The sequence below is a fragment of the Pristiophorus japonicus genome, chromosome 8 (genome assembly GCF_044704955.1).
Source record: "Pristiophorus japonicus isolate sPriJap1 chromosome 8, sPriJap1.hap1, whole genome shotgun sequence".
NCBI lineage: Eukaryota > Metazoa > Chordata > Chondrichthyes > Pristiophoridae > Pristiophorus > Pristiophorus japonicus.
The window spans coordinates 175,810,301-175,828,088 of record NC_091984.1 but is presented as its reverse complement, the minus strand read 5'-3'; the positions used below and the strand labels follow the sequence as shown (position 1 = coordinate 175,828,088).

Sequence of the window (17,788 nt, the reverse complement as noted above, 5' to 3'; positions counted from 1 at the left end):
GCAGCGCCAGTCATTAAGTTTATCATGCCTGCAATGCAACCAACACACGTATTTCTCACAACAGCTCGCATTTTGCCAGCTATCGGGTAAAATTTTCTGCAGTGTGTTGGCGCCTTTCATGTCCCAAAACGCTTTACAGCCAATGAAGTATTTTTAAAGTGAGTCACTGTTGTAATGTGGGAAATGGCGCAGCCAGTATGCACACAGCACGATCCCACAAACAGCAATGTGTTCATGACCAGATAATCTGTTTTTGTCAGTGATGTTGATATAGGATTAAATATTGAATGAATGTTGTAACTGGTTTGTCCCAACATGCACCTAATTTCTGTTGTTGCCCTGTGGATACGTAGGTTCCTGTAATGCAAAATCGTTTCTCGAGAGTTTACTGTCTACCACTTTAATTGCCTTAATTATTATTTTCCGCATGGCAAAGTCACATTTCACTCAACGGTCACTCGTTCCAGAACAGAAGCTGCTTCCAGTGGTAGCGTGGCCGAGCGGTCTAAGGCGCTGGATCCAGGTTCCAGTCTCTTCGGAGGAGTGGGTTCAAATCCCACCGCTGCCACAATTTTCCCTGCGTAACACTTGCATTCTGTCAGCACAAGCATGGGCACCTGTTTCACAAATGGGCCATTTTGGTGTGGAAAAGTAGTTGGACTGTGAGCGGTGCCTTTAGTTTGTTGGCAAATGGCAATACCATCGAAGAGTTTGATGTCACCACTTGAAAATTGAAGGCCAGTTGAGCATGCTTTTTGCACGCTGGCCGCATTTGTGTGGATAAAAAGTAAATGTCAGAAGTGGGATTGGAAACCACGCCGCTAGAAGTGGGCTTGGCACCCACGTCCCAGAATACACCAACCTTTGGTAAGGTAAGGGTTACAGTCTTTGAGTTTGGCACCTTAAACCACTCGGCCACCCTGACAATGAACTGCAGAAAAGCGTGCTCCAATTCTGCACATTTACTGAGTTGCATCACAATCCTTCCTCCTGTGCAATCACACAACACGTACATTGTTACGACATCACTTAACAGGCAGCGCCAGTCATTAAGTTTATCATGCCTGCAATGCAACCAACACACGTATTTCTCACAACAGCTCGCATTTTGCCAGCTATCGGGTAAAATTTTCTGCAGTGTGTTGGCGCCTTTCATGTCCCAAAACGCTTTACAGCCAATGAAGTATTTTTAAAGTGAGTCACTGTTGTAATGTGGGAAATGGCGCAGCCAGTATGCACACAGCACGATCCCACAAACAGCAATGCGTTCATGACCAGATAATCTGTTTTTGTCAGTGATGTTGATATAGGAATAAATATTGAATGAATGTTGTAACTGGTTTGTCCCAACATGCACCTAATTTCTGTTGTTGCCCTGTGGATACGTAGGTTCCTGTGACCGGTATGTTGCAAAATCGTTTCTCGAGAGTTTACTGTCTACCACTTTAATTGCCTTAATTATTATTTTCCGCATGGCAAAGTCACATTTCACTCAACGGTCACTCGTTCCAGAACAGAAGCTGCTTCCAGTGGTAGCGTGGCCGAGTGGTCCAAGGCGCTAGATCCAGGTTCCAGTCTCTTCGGAGGCGTGGGTTCAAATCCCACCGCTGCCACAATTTTCCCTGCGTAACACTTGCATTCTGTCAGCACAAGCATGGGCACCTGTTTCACAAATGGGGCCATTTTGGTGTGGAAAAGTAGTTGGACTGTGAGCGGTGCCTTTAGTTTGTTGGCAAATGGCAATACCATCGAAGAGTTTGATGTCACCACTTGAAAATTAAGGCCAGTTGAGCATGCTTTTTGCACGCTGGCCGCATTTGTGTGGATAAAAAGTAAATGTCAGAAGTGGGATTGGAAACCACGCCGCTAGAAGTGGGCTTGGCACCCACGTCCCAGAATACACCAACCTTTGGTAAGGTAAGGGTTACAGTCTTTGAGTTTGGCACCTTAAACCACTCGGCCACCCTGACAATGAACTGCAGAAAAGCGTGCTCCAATTCTGCACATTTACTGAGTTGCATCACAATCCTTCCTCCTGTGCAATCACACAACACGTACATTGTTACGACATCACTTAACAGGCAGCGCCAGTCATTAAGTTTATCATGCCTGCAATGCAACCAACACACGTATTTCTCACAACAGCTCGCATTTTGCCAGCTATCGGGTAAAATTTTCTGCAGTGTGTTGGCGCCTTTCATGTCCCAAAACGCTTTACAGCCAATGAAGTATTTTTAAAGTGAGTCACTGTTGTAATGTGGGAAATGGCGCAGCCAGTATGCACACAGCACGATCCCACAAACAGCAATGCGTTCATGACCAGATAATCTGTTTTTGTCAGTGATGTTGATATAGGAATAAATATTGAATGAATGTTGTAACTGGTTTGTCCCAACATGCACCTAATTTCTGTTGTTGCCCTGTGGATACGTAGGTTCCTGTGACCGGTATGTTGCAAAATCGTTTCTCGAGAGTTTACTGTCTACCACTTTAATTGCCTTAATTATTATTTTCCGCATGGCAAAGTCACATTTCACTCAACGGTCACTCGTTCCAGAACAGAAGCTGCTTCCAGTGGTAGCGTGGCCGAGTGGTCCAAGGCGCTAGATCCAGGTTCCAGTCTCTTCGGAGGTGTGGGTTCAAATCCCACCGCTGCCACAATTTTCCCTGCGTAACACTTGCATTCTGTCAGCACAAGCATGGGCACCTGTTTCACAAATGGGGCCATTTTGGTGTGGAAAAGTAGTTGGACTGTGAGCGGTGCCTTTAGTTTGTTGGCAAATGGCAATACCATCGAAGAGTTTGATGTCACCACTTGAAAATTGAAGGCCAGTTGAGCATGCTTTTTGCACGCTGGCCGCATTTGTGTGGATAAAAAGTAAATGTCAGAAGTGGGATTGGAAACCACGCCGCTAGAAGTGGGCTTGGCACCCACGTCCCAGAATACACCAACCTTTGGTAAGGTAAGGGTTACAGTCTTTGAGTTTGGCACCTTAAACCACTCGGCCACCCTGACAATGAACTGCAGAAAAGCGTGCTCCAATTCTGCACATTTACTGAGTTGCATCACAATCCTTCCTCCTGTGCAATCACACAACACGTACATTGTTACGACATCACTTAACAGGCAGCGCCAGTCATTAAGTTTATCATGCCTACAATGCAACCAACACACGTATTTCTCACAACAGCTCGCATTTTGCCAGCTATCGGGTAAAATTTTCTGCAGTGTGTTGGCGCCTTTCATGTCCCAAAACGCTTTACAGCCAATGAAGTATTTTTAAAGTGAGTCACTGTTGTAATGTGGGAAATGGCGCAGCCAGTATGCACACAGCACGATCCCACAAACAGCAATGCGTTCATGACCAGATAATCTGTTTTTGTCAGTGATGTTGATATAGGAATAAATATTGAATGAATGTTGTAACTGGTTTGTCCCAACATGCACCTAATTTCTGTTGTTGCCCTGTGGATACGTAGGTTCCTGTGACCGGTATGTTGCAAAATCGTTTCTCGAGAGTTTACTGTCTACCACTTTAATTGCCTTAATTATTATTTTCCGCATGGCAAAGTCACATTTCACTCAACGGTCACTCGTTCCAGAACAGAAGCTGCTTCCAGTGGTAGCGTGGCCGAGTGGTCCAAAGCGCTAGATCCAGGGTCCAGTCTCTTCGGAGGTGTGGGTTCAAATCCCACCGCTGCCACAATTTTCCCTGCGTAACACTTGCATTCTGTCAGCACAAGCATGGGCACCTGTTTCACAAATGGGGCCATTTTGGTGTGGAAAAGTAGTTGGACTGTGAGCGGTGCCTTTCGTTTGTTGGCAAATGGCAATACCATCGAAGAGTTTGATGTCACCACTTGAAAATTGAAGGCCAGTTGAGCATGCTTTTTGCACGCTGGACGCATTTGTGTGGATAAAAAGTAAATGTCAGAAGTGGGATTGGAAACCACGCCGCTAGAAGTGGGCTTGGCACCCACGTCCCAGAATACACCAACCTTTGGTAAGGTAAGGGTTACAGTCTTTGAGTTTGGCACCTTAAACCACTCGGCCACCCTGACAATGAACTGCAGAAAAGCGTGCTCCAATTCTGCACATTTACTGAGTTGCATCACAATCCTTCCTCCTGTGCAATCACACAACACGTACATTGTTACGACATCACTTAACAGGCAGCGCCAGTCATTAAGTTTATCATGCCTGCAATGCAACCAACACACGTATTTCTCACAACAGCTCGCATTTTGCCAGCTATCGGGTAAAATTTTCTGCAGTGTGTTGGCGCCTTTCATGTCCCAAAACGCTTTACAGCCAATGAAGTATTTTTAAAGTGAGTCACTGTTGTAATGTGGGAAATGGCGCAGCCAGTATGCACACAGCACGATCCCACAAACAGCAATGCGTTCATGACCAGATAATCTGTTTTTGTCAGTGATGTTGATATAGGAATAAATATTGAATGAATGTTGTAACTGGTTTGTCCCAACATGCACCTAATTTCTGTTGTTGCCCTGTGGATACGTAGGTTCCTGTGACCGGTATGTTGCAAAATCGTTTCTCGAGAGTTTACTGTCTACCACTTTAATTGCCTTAATTATTATTTTCCGCATGGCAAAGTCACATTTCACTCAACGGTCACTCGTTCCAGAACAGAAGCTGCTTCCAGTGGTAGCGTGGCCGAGCGGTCTAAGGCGCTGGATCCAGGTTCCAGTCTCTTAGGAGGCGTGGGTTCAAATCCCACCGCTGCCAGAATTTTCCCTGCATAACACTTGCATTCTGTCAGCACAAGCTTGGGCACCTGTTTCACAATGGGGCCATTTTGGTGTGGAAAAGTAGTTGGACTGTGAGCGGTGCCTTTAGTTTGTTGGCAAATGGCAATACCATCGAAGAGTTTGATGTCACCACTTGAAAATTGAAGGCCAGTTGAGCATGCTTTTTGCACGCTGGCCGCATTTGTGTGGATAAAAAGTAAATGTCAGAAGTGGGATTGGAAACCACGCCGCTAGAAGTGGGCTTGGCACCCACGTCCCAGAATACACCAACCTTTGGTAAGGTAAGGGTTACAGTCTTTGAGTTTGGCACCTTAAACCACTCGGCCACCCTGACAATGAACTGCAGAAAAGCGTGCTCCAATTCTGCACATTTACTGAGTTGCATCACAATCCTTCCTCCTGTGCAATCACACAACACGTACATTGTTACGACATCACTTAACAGGCAGCGCCAGTCATTAAGTTTATCATGCCTGCAATGCAACCAACACACGTATTTCTCACAACAGCTCGCATTTTGCCAGCTATCGGGTAAAATTTTCTGCAGTGTGTTGGCGCCTTTCATGTCCCAAAACGCTTTACAGCCAATGAAGTATTTTTAAAGTGAGTCACTGTTGTAATGTGGTTAATGGCGCAGCCAGTATGCACACAGCACGATCCCACAAACAGCAATGTGTTCATGACCAGATAATCTGTTTTTGTCAGTGATGTTGATATAGGATTAAATATTGAATGAATGTTGTAACTGGTTTGTCCCAACATGCACCTAATTTCTGTTGTTGCCCTGTGGATACGTAGGTTCCTGTGACCGGTATGTTGCAAAATCGTTTCTCGAGAGTTTACTGTCTACCACTTTAATTGCCTTAATTATTATTTTCCGCATGGCAAAGTCACATTTCACTCAACGGTCACTCGTTCCAGAACAGAAGCTGCTTCCAGTGGTAGCGTGGCCGAGCGGTCTAAGGCGCTGGATCCAGGTTCCAGTCTCTTCGGAGGCGTGGGTTCAAATCCCACCGCTGCCACAATTTTCCCTGCGTAACACTTGCATTCTGTCAGCACAAGCATGGGCACCTGTTTCACAATGGGGCCATTTTGGTGTGGAAAAGTAGTTGGACTGTGAGCGGTGCCTTTAGTTTGTTGGCAAATGGCAATACCATCGAAGAGTTTGATGTCACCACTTGAAAATTGAAGGCCAGTTGAGCATGCTTTTTGCACGCTGGCCGCATTTGTGTGGATAAAAAGTAAATGTCAGAAGTGGGATTGGAAACCACGCCGCTAGAAGTGGGCTTGGCACCCACGTCCCAGAATACACCAACCTTTGGTAAGGTAAGGGTTACAGTCTTTGAGTTTGGCACCTTAAACCACTCGGCCACCCTGACAATGAACCGACTGCAACTGCAGAAAAGCGTGCTCCAATTCTGCACATTTACTGAGTTGCATCACAATCCTTCCTCCTGTGCAATCACACAACACGTACATTGTTACGACATCACTTAACAGGCAGCGCCAGTCATTAAGTTTATCATGCCTGCAATGCAACCAACACACGTATTTCTCACAACAGCTCGCATTTTGCCAGCTATCGGGTAAAATTTTCTGCAGTGTGTTGGCGCCTTTCATGTCCCAAAACGCTTTACAGCCAATGAAGTATTTTTAAAGTGAGTCACTGTTGTAATGTGGTTAATGGCGCAGCCAGTATGCACACAGCACGATCCCACAAACAGCAATGTGTTCATGACCAGATAATCTGTTTTTGTCAGTGATGTTGATATAGGATTAAATATTGAATGAATGTTGTAACTGGTTTGTCCCAACATGCACCTAATTTCTGTTGTTGCCCTGTGGATACGTAGGTTCCTGTGACCGGTATGTTGCAAAATCGTTTCTCGAGAGTTTACTGTCTACCACTTTAATTGCCTTAATTATTATTTTCCGCATGGCAAAGTCACATTTCACTCAACGGTCACTCGTTCCAGAACAGAAGCTGCTTCCAGTGGTAGCGTGGCCGAGCGGTCTAAGGCGCTAGATCCAGGTTCCAGTCTCTTCGGAGGCGTGGGTTCAAATCCCACCGCTGCCACAATTTTCCCTGCGTAACACTTGCATTCTGTCAGCACAAGCATGGGCACCTGTTTCACAAATGGGGCCATTTTGGTGTGGAAAAGTAGTTGGACTGTGAGCGGTGCCTTTAGTTTGTTGGCAAATGGCAATACCATCGAAGAGTTTGATGTCACCACTTGAAAATTGAAGGCCAGTTGAGCATGCTTTTTGCACGCTGGCCGCATTTGTGTGGATAAAAAGTAAATGTCAGAAGTGGGATTGGAAACCACGCCGCTAGAAGTGGGCTTGGCACCCACGTCCCAGAATACACCAACCTTTGGTAAGGTAAGGGTTACAGTCTTTGAGTTTGGCACCTTAAACCACTCGGCCACCCTGACAATGAACTGCAGAAAAGCGTGCTCCAATTCTGCACATTTACTGAGTTGCATCACAATCCTTCCTCCTGTGCAATCACACAACACGTACATTGTTACGACATCACTTAACAGGCAGCGCCAGTCATTAAGTTTATCATGCCTGCAATGCAACCAACACACGTATTTCTCACAACAGCTCGCATTTTGCCAGCTATCGGGTAAAATTTTCTGCAGTGTGTTGGCGCCTTTCATGTCCCAAAACGCTTTACAGCCAATGAAGTATTTTTAAAGTGAGTCACTGTTGTAATGTGGTTAATGGCGCAGCCAGTATGCACACAGCACGATCCCACAAACAGCAATGTGTTCATGACCAGATAATCTGTTTTTGTCAGTGATGTTGATATAGGATTAAATATTGAATGAATGTTGTAACTGGTTTGTCCCAACATGCACCTAATTTCTGTTGTTGCCCTGTGGATACGTAGGTTCCTGTGACCGGTATGTTGCAAAATCGTTTCTCGAGAGTTTACTGTCTACCACTTTAATTGCCTTAATTATTATTTTCCGCATGGCAAAGTCACATTTCACTCAACGGTCACTCGTTCCAGAACAGAAGCTGCTTCCAGTGGTAGCGTGGCCGAGCGGTCTAAGGCGCTGGATCCAGGTTCCAGTCTCTTCGGAGGCGTGGGTTCAAATCCCACCGCTGCCACAATTTTCCCTGCGTAACACTTGCATTCTGTCAGCACAAGCATGGGCACCTGTTTCACAATGGGGCCATTTTGGTGTGGAAAAGTAGTTGGACTGTGAGCGGTGCCTTTAGTTTGTTGGCAAATGGCAATACCATCGAAGAGTTTGATGTCACCACTTGAAAATTGAAGGCCAGTTGAGCATGCTTTTTGCACGCTGGCCGCATTTGTGTGGATAAAAAGTAAATGTCAGAAGTGGGATTGGAAACCACGCCGCTAGAAGTGGGCTTGGCACCCACGTCCCAGAATACACCAACCTTTGGTAAGGTAAGGGTTACAGTCTTTGAGTTTGGCACCTTAAACCACTCGGCCACCCTGACAATGAACCGACTGCAACTGCAGAAAAGCGTGCTCCAATTCTGCACATTTACTGAGTTGCATCACAATCCTTCCTCCTGTGCAATCACACAACACGTACATTGTTACGACATCACTTAACAGGCAGCGCCAGTCATTAAGTTTATCATGCCTGCAATGCAACCAACACACGTATTTCTCACAACAGCTCGCATTTTGCCAGCTATCGGGTAAAATTTTCTGCAGTGTGTTGGCGCCTTTCATGTCCCAAAACGCTTTACAGCCAATGAAGTATTTTTAAAGTGAGTCACTGTTGTAATGTGGTTAATGGCGCAGCCAGTATGCACACAGCACGATCCCACAAACAGCAATGTGTTCATGACCAGATAATCTGTTTTTGTCAGTGATGTTGATATAGGATTAAATATTGAATGAATGTTGTAACTGGTTTGTCCCAACATGCACCTAATTTCTGTTGTTGCCCTGTGGATACGTAGGTTCCTGTGACCGGTATGTTGCAAAATCGTTTCTCGAGAGTTTACTGTCTACCACTTTAATTGCCTTAATTATTATTTTCCGCATGGCAAAGTCACATTTCACTCAACGGTCACTCGTTCCAGAACAGAAGCTGCTTCCAGTGGTAGCGTGGCCGAGCGGTCTAAGGCGCTGGATCCAGGTTCCAGTCTCTTCGGAGGCGTGGGTTCAAATCCCACCGCTGCCACAATTTTCCCTGCGTAACACTTGCATTCTGTCAGCACAAGCATGGGCACCTGTTTCACAATGGGGCCATTTTGGTGTGGAAAAGTAGTTGGACTGTGAGCGGTGCCTTTAGTTTGTTGGCAAATGGCAATACCATCGAAGAGTTTGATGTCACCACTTGAAAATTGAAGGCCAGTTGAGCATGCTTTTTGCACGCTGGCCGCATTTGTGTGGATAAAAAGTAAATGTCAGAAGTGGGATTGGAAACCACGCCGCTAGAAGTGGGCTTGGCACCCACGTCCCAGAATACACCAACCTTTGGTAAGGTAAGGGTTACAGTCTTTGAGTTTGGCACCTTAAACCACTCGGCCACCCTGACAATGAACCGACTGCAACTGCAGAAAAGCGTGCTCCAATTCTGCACATTTACTGAGTTGCATCACAATCCTTCCTCCTGTGCAATCACACAACACGTACATTGTTACGACATCACTTAACAGGCAGCGCCAGTCATTAAGTTTATCATGCCTGCAATGCAACCAACACACGTATTTCTCACAACAGCTCGCATTTTGCCAGCTATCGGGTAAAATTTTCTGCAGTGTGTTGGCGCCTTTCATGTCCCAAAACGCTTTACAGCCAATGAAGTATTTTTAAAGTGAGTCACTGTTGTAATGTGGTTAATGGCGCAGCCAGTATGCACACAGCACGATCCCACAAACAGCAATGTGTTCATGACCAGATAATCTGTTTTTGTCAGTGATGTTGATATAGGATTAAATATTGAATGAATGTTGTAACTGGTTTGTCCCAACATGCACCTAATTTCTGTTGTTGCCCTGTGGATACGTAGGTTCCTGTGACCGGTATGTTGCAAAATCGTTTCTCGAGAGTTTACTGTCTACCACTTTAATTGCCTTAATTATTATTTTCCGCATGGCAAAGTCACATTTCACTCAACGGTCACTCGTTCCAGAACAGAAGCTGCTTCCAGTGGTAGCGTGGCCGAGCGGTCTAAGGCGCTAGATCCAGGTTCCAGTCTCTTCGGAGGCGTGGGTTCAAATCCCACCGCTGCCACAATTTTCCCTGCGTAACACTTGCATTCTGTCAGCACAAGCATGGGCACCTGTTTCACAAATGGGGCCATTTTGGTGTGGAAAAGTAGTTGGACTGTGAGCGGTGCCTTTAGTTTGTTGGCAAATGGCAATACCATCGAAGAGTTTGATGTCACCACTTGAAAATTGAAGGCCAGTTGAGCATGCTTTTTGCACGCTGGCCGCATTTGTGTGGATAAAAAGTAAATGTCAGAAGTGGGATTGGAAACCACGCCGCTAGAAGTGGGCTTGGCACCCACGTCCCAGAATACACCAACCTTTGGTAAGGTAAGGGTTACAGTCTTTGAGTTTGGCACCTTAAACCACTCGGCCACCCTGACAATGAACTGCAGAAAAGCGTGCTCCAATTCTGCACATTTACTGAGTTGCATCACAATCCTTCCTCCTGTGCAATCACACAACACGTACATTGTTACGACATCACTTAACAGGCAGCGCCAGTCATTAAGTTTATCATGCCTGCAATGCAACCAACACACGTATTTCTCACAACAGCTCGCATTTTGCCAGCTATCGGGTAAAATTTTCTGCAGTGTGTTGGCGCCTTTCATGTCCCAAAACGCTTTACAGCCAATGAAGTATTTTTAAAGTGAGTCACTGTTGTAATGTGGTTAATGGCGCAGCCAGTATGCACACAGCACGATCCCACAAACAGCAATGTGTTCATGACCAGATAATCTGTTTTTGTCAGTGATGTTGATATAGGATTAAATATTGAATGAATGTTGTAACTGGTTTGTCCCAACATGCACCTAATTTCTGTTGTTGCCCTGTGGATACGTAGGTTCCTGTGACCGGTATGTTGCAAAATCGTTTCTCGAGAGTTTACTGTCTACCACTTTAATTGCCTTAATTATTATTTTCCGCATGGCAAAGTCACATTTCACTCAACGGTCACTCGTTCCAGAACAGAAGCTGCTTCCAGTGGTAGCGTGGCCGAGCGGTCTAAGGCGCTGGATCCAGGTTCCAGTCTCTTCGGAGGCGTGGGTTCAAATCCCACCGCTGCCACAATTTTCCCTGCGTAACACTTGCATTCTGTCAGCACAAGCATGGGCACCTGTTTCACAATGGGGCCATTTTGGTGTGGAAAAGTAGTTGGACTGTGAGCGGTGCCTTTAGTTTGTTGGCAAATGGCAATACCATCGAAGAGTTTGATGTCACCACTTGAAAATTGAAGGCCAGTTGAGCATGCTTTTTGCACGCTGGCCGCATTTGTGTGGATAAAAAGTAAATGTCAGAAGTGGGATTGGAAACCACGCCGCTAGAAGTGGGCTTGGCACCCACGTCCCAGAATACACCAACCTTTGGTAAGGTAAGGGTTACAGTCTTTGAGTTTGGCACCTTAAACCACTCGGCCACCCTGACAATGAACTGCAGAAAAGCGTGCTCCAATTCTGCACATTTACTGAGTTGCATCACAATCCTTCCTCCTGTGCAATCACACAACACGTACATTGTTACGACATCACTTAACAGGCAGCGCCAGTCATTAAGTTTATCATGCCTACAATGCAACCAACACACGTATTTCTCACAACAGCTCGCATTTTGCCAGCTATCGGGTAAAATTTTCTGCAGTGTGTTGGCGCCTTTCATGTCCCAAAACGCTTTACAGCCAATGAAGTATTTTTAAAGTGAGTCACTGTTGTAATGTGGGAAATGGCGCAGCCAGTATGCACACAGCACGATCCCACAAACAGCAATGCGTTCATGACCAGATAATCTGTTTTTGTCAGTGATGTTGATATAGGAATAAATATTGAATGAATGTTGTAACTGGTTTGTCCCAACATGCACCTAATTTCTGTTGTTGCCCTGTGGATACGTAGGTTCCTGTGACCGGTATGTTGCAAAATCGTTTCTCGAGAGTTTACTGTCTACCACTTTAATTGCCTTAATTATTATTTTCCGCATGGCAAAGTCACATTTCACTCAACGGTCACTCGTTCCAGAACAGAAGCTGCTTCCAGTGGTAGCGTGGCCGAGTGGTCCAAAGCGCTAGATCCAGGGTCCAGTCTCTTCGGAGGTGTGGGTTCAAATCCCACCGCTGCCACAATTTTCCCTGCGTAACACTTGCATTCTGTCAGCACAAGCATGGGCACCTGTTTCACAAATGGGGCCATTTTGGTGTGGAAAAGTAGTTGGACTGTGAGCGGTGCCTTCAGTTTGTTGGCAAATGGCAATACCATCGAAGAGTTTGATGTCACCACTTGAAAATTGAAGGCCAGTTGAGCATGCTTTTTGCACGCTGGACGCATTTGTGTGGATAAAAAGTAAATGTCAGAAGTGGGATTGGAAACCACGCCGCTAGAAGTGGGCTTGGCACCCACGTCCCAGAATACACCAACCTTTGGTAAGGTAAGGGTTACAGTCTTTGAGTTTGGCACCTTAAACCACTCGGCCACCCTGACAATGAACTGCAGAAAAGCGTGCTCCAATTCTGCACATTTACTGAGTTGCATCACAATCCTTCCTCCTGTGCAATCACACAACACGTACATTGTTACGACATCACTTAACAGGCAGCGCCAGTCATTAAGTTTATCATGCCTGCAATGCAACCAACACACGTATTTCTCACAACAGCTCGCATTTTGCCAGCTATCGGGTAAAATTTTCTGCAGTGTGTTGGCGCCTTTCATGTCCCAAAACGCTTTACAGCCAATGAAGTATTTTTAAAGTGAGTCACTGTTGTAATGTGGGAAATGGCGCAGCCAGTATGCACACAGCACGATCCCACAAACAGCAATGCGTTCATGACCAGATAATCTGTTTTTGTCAGTGATGTTGATATAGGAATAAATATTGAATGAATGTTGTAACTGGTTTGTCCCAACATGCACCTAATTTCTGTTGTTGCCCTGTGGATACGTAGGTTCCTGTGACCGGTATGTTGCAAAATCGTTTCTCGAGAGTTTACTGTCTACCACTTTAATTGCCTTAATTATTATTTTCCGCATGGCAAAGTCACATTTCACTCAACGGTCACTCGTTCCAGAACAGAAGCTGCTTCCAGTGGTAGCGTGGCCGAGCGGTCTAAGGCGCTGGATCCAGGTTCCAGTCTCTTAGGAGGCGTGGGTTCAAATCCCACCGCTGCCAGAATTTTCCCTGCATAACACTTGCATTCTGTCAGCACAAGCTTGGGCACCTGTTTCACAATGGGGCCATTTTGGTGTGGAAAAGTAGTTGGACTGTGAGCGGTGCCTTTAGTTTGTTGGCAAATGGCAATACCATCGAAGAGTTTGATGTCACCACTTGAAAATTGAAGGCCAGTTGAGCATGCTTTTTGCACGCTGGCCGCATTTGTGTGGATAAAAAGTAAATGTCAGAAGTGGGATTGGAAACCACGCCGCTAGAAGTGGGCTTGGCACCCACGTCCCAGAATACACCAACCTTTGGTAAGGTAAGGGTTACAGTCTTTGAGTTTGGCACCTTAAACCACTCGGCCACCCTGACAATGAACTGCAGAAAAGCGTGCTCCAATTCTGCACATTTACTGAGTTGCATCACAATCCTTCCTCCTGTGCAATCACACAACACGTACATTGTTACGACATCACTTAACAGGCAGCGCCAGTCATTAAGTTTATCATGCCTGCAATGCAACCAACACACGTATTTCTCACAACAGCTCGCATTTTGCCAGCTATCGGGTAAAATTTTCTGCAGTGTGTTGGCGCCTTTCATGTCCCAAAACGCTTTACAGCCAATGAAGTATTTTTAAAGTGAGTCACTGTTGTAATGTGGGAAATGGCGCAGCCAGTATGCACACAGCACGATCCCACAAACAGCAATGCGTTCATGACCAGATAATCTGTTTTTGTCAGTGATGTTGATATAGGAATAAATATTGAATGAATGTTGTAACTGGTTTGTCCCAACATGCACCTAATTTCTGTTGTTGCCCTGTGGATACGTAGGTTCCTGTGACCGGTATGTTGCAAAATCGTTTCTCGAGAGTTTACTGTCTACCACTTTAATTGCCTTAATTATTATTTTCCGCATGGCAAAGTCACATTTCACTCAACGGTCACTCGTTCCAGAACAGAAGCTGCTTCCAGTGGTAGCGTGGCCGAGCGGTCTAAGGCGCTAGATCCAGGTTCCAGTCTCTTCGGAGGCGTGGGTTCAAATCCCACCGCTGCCACAATTTTCCCTGCGTAACACTTGCATTCTGTCAGCACAAGCATGGGCACCTGTTTCACAAATGGGGCCATTTTGGTGTGGAAAAGTAGTTGGACTGTGAGCGGTGCCTTTAGTTTGTTGGCAAATGGCAATACCATCGAAGAGTTTGATGTCACCACTTGAAAATTGAAGGCCAGTTGAGCATGCTTTTTGCACGCTGGCCGCATTTGTGTGGATAAAAAGTAAATGTCAGAAGTGGGATTGGAAACCACGCCGCTAGAAGTGGGCTTGGCACCCACGTCCCAGAATACACCAACCTTTGGTAAGGTAAGGGTTACAGTCTTTGAGTTTGGCACCTTAAACCACTCGGCCACCCTGACAATGAACTGCAGAAAAGCGTGCTCCAATTCTGCACATTTACTGAGTTGCATCACAATCCTTCCTCCTGTGCAATCACACAACACGTACATTGTTACGACATCACTTAACAGGCAGCGCCAGTCATTAAGTTTATCATGCCTGCAATGCAACCAACACACGTATTTCTCACAACAGCTCGCATTTTGCCAGCTATCGGGTAAAATTTTCTGCAGTGTGTTGGCGCCTTTCATGTCCCAAAACGCTTTACAGCCAATGAAGTATTTTTAAAGTGAGTCACTGTTGTAATGTGGTTAATGGCGCAGCCAGTATGCACACAGCACGATCCCACAAACAGCAATGTGTTCATGACCAGATAATCTGTTTTTGTCAGTGATGTTGATATAGGATTAAATATTGAATGAATGTTGTAACTGGTTTGTCCCAACATGCACCTAATTTCTGTTGTTGCCCTGTGGATACGTAGGTTCCTGTGACCGGTATGTTGCAAAATCGTTTCTCGAGAGTTTACTGTCTACCACTTTAATTGCCTTAATTATTATTTTCCGCATGGCAAAGTCACATTTCACTCAACGGTCACTCGTTCCAGAACAGAAGCTGCTTCCAGTGGTAGCGTGGCCGAGCGGTCTAAGGCGCTGGATCCAGGTTCCAGTCTCTTCGGAGGCGTGGGTTCAAATCCCACCGCTGCCACAATTTTCCCTGCGTAACACTTGCATTCTGTCAGCACAAGCATGGGCACCTGTTTCACAATGGGGCCATTTTGGTGTGGAAAAGTAGTTGGACTGTGAGCGGTGCCTTTAGTTTGTTGGCAAATGGCAATACCATCGAAGAGTTTGATGTCACCACTTGAAAATTGAAGGCCAGTTGAGCATGCTTTTTGCACGCTGGCCGCATTTGTGTGGATAAAAAGTAAATGTCAGAAGTGGGATTGGAAACCACGCCGCTAGAAGTGGGCTTGGCACCCACGTCCCAGAATACACCAACCTTTGGTAAGGTAAGGGTTACAGTCTTTGAGTTTGGCACCTTAAACCACTCGGCCACCCTGACAATGAACCGACTGCAACTGCAGAAAAGCGTGCTCCAATTCTGCACATTTACTGAGTTGCATCACAATCCTTCCTCCTGTGCAATCACACAACACGTACATTGTTACGACATCACTTAACAGGCAGCGCCAGTCATTAAGTTTATCATGCCTGCAATGCAACCAACACACGTATTTCTCACAACAGCTCGCATTTTGCCAGCTATCGGGTAAAATTTTCTGCAGTGTGTTGGCGCCTTTCATGTCCCAAAACGCTTTACAGCCAATGAAGTATTTTTAAAGTGAGTCACTGTTGTAATGTGGTTAATGGCGCAGCCAGTATGCACACAGCACGATCCCACAAACAGCAATGTGTTCATGACCAGATAATCTGTTTTTGTCAGTGATGTTGATATAGGATTAAATATTGAATGAATGTTGTAACTGGTTTGTCCCAACATGCACCTAATTTCTGTTGTTGCCCTGTGGATACGTAGGTTCCTGTGACCGGTATGTTGCAAAATCGTTTCTCGAGAGTTTACTGTCTACCACTTTAATTGCCTTAATTATTATTTTCCGCATGGCAAAGTCACATTTCACTCAACGGTCACTCGTTCCAGAACAGAAGCTGCTTCCAGTGGTAGCGTGGCCGAGCGGTCTAAGGCGCTAGATCCAGGTTCCAGTCTCTTCGGAGGCGTGGGTTCAAATCCCACCGCTGCCACAATTTTCCCTGCGTAACACTTGCATTCTGTCAGCACAAGCATGGGCACCTGTTTCACAAATGGGGCCATTTTGGTGTGGAAAAGTAGTTGGACTGTGAGCGGTGCCTTTAGTTTGTTGGCAAATGGCAATACCATCGAAGAGTTTGATGTCACCACTTGAAAATTGAAGGCCAGTTGAGCATGCTTTTTGCACGCTGGCCGCATTTGTGTGGATAAAAAGTAAATGTCAGAAGTGGGATTGGAAACCACGCCGCTAGAAGTGGGCTTGGCACCCACGTCCCAGAATACACCAACCTTTGGTAAGGTAAGGGTTACAGTCTTTGAGTTTGGCACCTTAAACCACTCGGCCACCCTGACAATGAACTGCAGAAAAGCGTGCTCCAATTCTGCACATTTACTGAGTTGCATCACAATCCTTCCTCCTGTGCAATCACACAACACGTACATTGTTACGACATCACTTAACAGGCAGCGCCAGTCATTAAGTTTATCATGCCTGCAATGCAACCAACACACGTATTTCTCACAACAGCTCGCATTTTGCCAGCTATCGGGTAAAATTTTCTGCAGTGTGTTGGCGCCTTTCATGTCCCAAAACGCTTTACAGCCAATGAAGTATTTTTAAAGTGAGTCACTGTTGTAATGTGGTTAATGGCGCAGCCAGTATGCACACAGCACGATCCCACAAACAGCAATGTGTTCATGACCAGATAATCTGTTTTTGTCAGTGATGTTGATATAGGATTAAATATTGAATGAATGTTGTAACTGGTTTGTCCCAACATGCACCTAATTTCTGTTGTTGCCCTGTGGATACGTAGGTTCCTGTGACCGGTATGTTGCAAAATCGTTTCTCGAGAGTTTACTGTCTACCACTTTAATTGCCTTAATTATTATTTTCCGCATGGCAAAGTCACATTTCACTCAACGGTCACTCGTTCCAGAACAGAAGCTGCTTCCAGTGGTAGCGTGGCCGAGCGGTCTAAGGCGCTGGATCCAGGTTCCAGTCTCTTCGGAGGCGTGGGTTCAAATCCCACCGCTGCCACAATTTTCCCTGCGTAACACTTGCATTCTGTCAGCACAAGCATGGGCACCTGTTTCACAATGGGGCCATTTTGGTGTGGAAAAGTAGTTGGACTGTGAGCGGTGCCTTTAGTTTGTTGGCAAATGGCAATACCATCGAAGAGTTTGATGTCACCACTTGAAAATTGAAGGCCAGTTGAGCATGCTTTTTGCACGCTGGCCGCATTTGTGTGGATAAAAAGTAAATGTCAGAAGTGGGATTGGAAACCACGCCGCTAGAAGTGGGCTTGGCACCCACGTCCCAGAATACACCAACCTTTGGTAAGGTAAGGGTTACAGTCTTTGAGTTTGGCACCTTAAACCACTCGGCCACCCTGACAATGAACCGACTGCAACTGCAGAAAAGCGTGCTCCAATTCTGCACATTTACTGAGTTGCATCACAATCCTTCCTCCTGTGCAATCACACAACACGT

General features: G+C 45.7%; 10 non-coding genes across 10 annotated transcripts; all 10 read left to right on the top strand.

Moving 5' to 3' along the window:
- The first annotated feature begins 486 nt into the window (after window positions 1-486).
- On the top strand, window positions 487-568 carry trnal-cag (transfer RNA leucine (anticodon CAG)). Its single transcript has one exon. It is a non-coding gene; the product is annotated as a tRNA-Leu (tRNA).
- Window positions 569-1,531: 963 nt separating this feature from the next.
- On the top strand, window positions 1,532-1,613 carry trnal-cag (transfer RNA leucine (anticodon CAG)). The gene has a single exon. It is a non-coding gene; the product is annotated as a tRNA-Leu (tRNA).
- A 3,055-nt stretch (window positions 1,614-4,668) lies between these two features.
- trnal-cag (transfer RNA leucine (anticodon CAG)) lies at window positions 4,669-4,750 on the top strand. Its single transcript has one exon. It is a non-coding gene; the product is annotated as a tRNA-Leu (tRNA).
- Window positions 4,751-5,713: 963 nt separating this feature from the next.
- trnal-cag (transfer RNA leucine (anticodon CAG)) lies at window positions 5,714-5,795 on the top strand. Its single transcript has one exon. It is a non-coding gene; the product is annotated as a tRNA-Leu (tRNA).
- A 2,019-nt stretch (window positions 5,796-7,814) lies between these two features.
- Window positions 7,815-7,896, top strand: trnal-cag (transfer RNA leucine (anticodon CAG)). Its single transcript has one exon. It is a non-coding gene; the product is annotated as a tRNA-Leu (tRNA).
- Window positions 7,897-8,869: 973 nt separating this feature from the next.
- Window positions 8,870-8,951, top strand: trnal-cag (transfer RNA leucine (anticodon CAG)). The gene has a single exon. It is a non-coding gene; the product is annotated as a tRNA-Leu (tRNA).
- Window positions 8,952-10,970: 2,019 nt separating this feature from the next.
- Window positions 10,971-11,052, top strand: trnal-cag (transfer RNA leucine (anticodon CAG)). Its single transcript has one exon. It is a non-coding gene; the product is annotated as a tRNA-Leu (tRNA).
- Window positions 11,053-13,061: 2,009 nt separating this feature from the next.
- trnal-cag (transfer RNA leucine (anticodon CAG)) lies at window positions 13,062-13,143 on the top strand. The gene has a single exon. It is a non-coding gene; the product is annotated as a tRNA-Leu (tRNA).
- A 2,009-nt stretch (window positions 13,144-15,152) lies between these two features.
- trnal-cag (transfer RNA leucine (anticodon CAG)) lies at window positions 15,153-15,234 on the top strand. The gene has a single exon. It is a non-coding gene; the product is annotated as a tRNA-Leu (tRNA).
- A 2,019-nt stretch (window positions 15,235-17,253) lies between these two features.
- On the top strand, window positions 17,254-17,335 carry trnal-cag (transfer RNA leucine (anticodon CAG)). The gene has a single exon. It is a non-coding gene; the product is annotated as a tRNA-Leu (tRNA).
- Window positions 17,336-17,788: the final 453 nt, after the last annotated feature.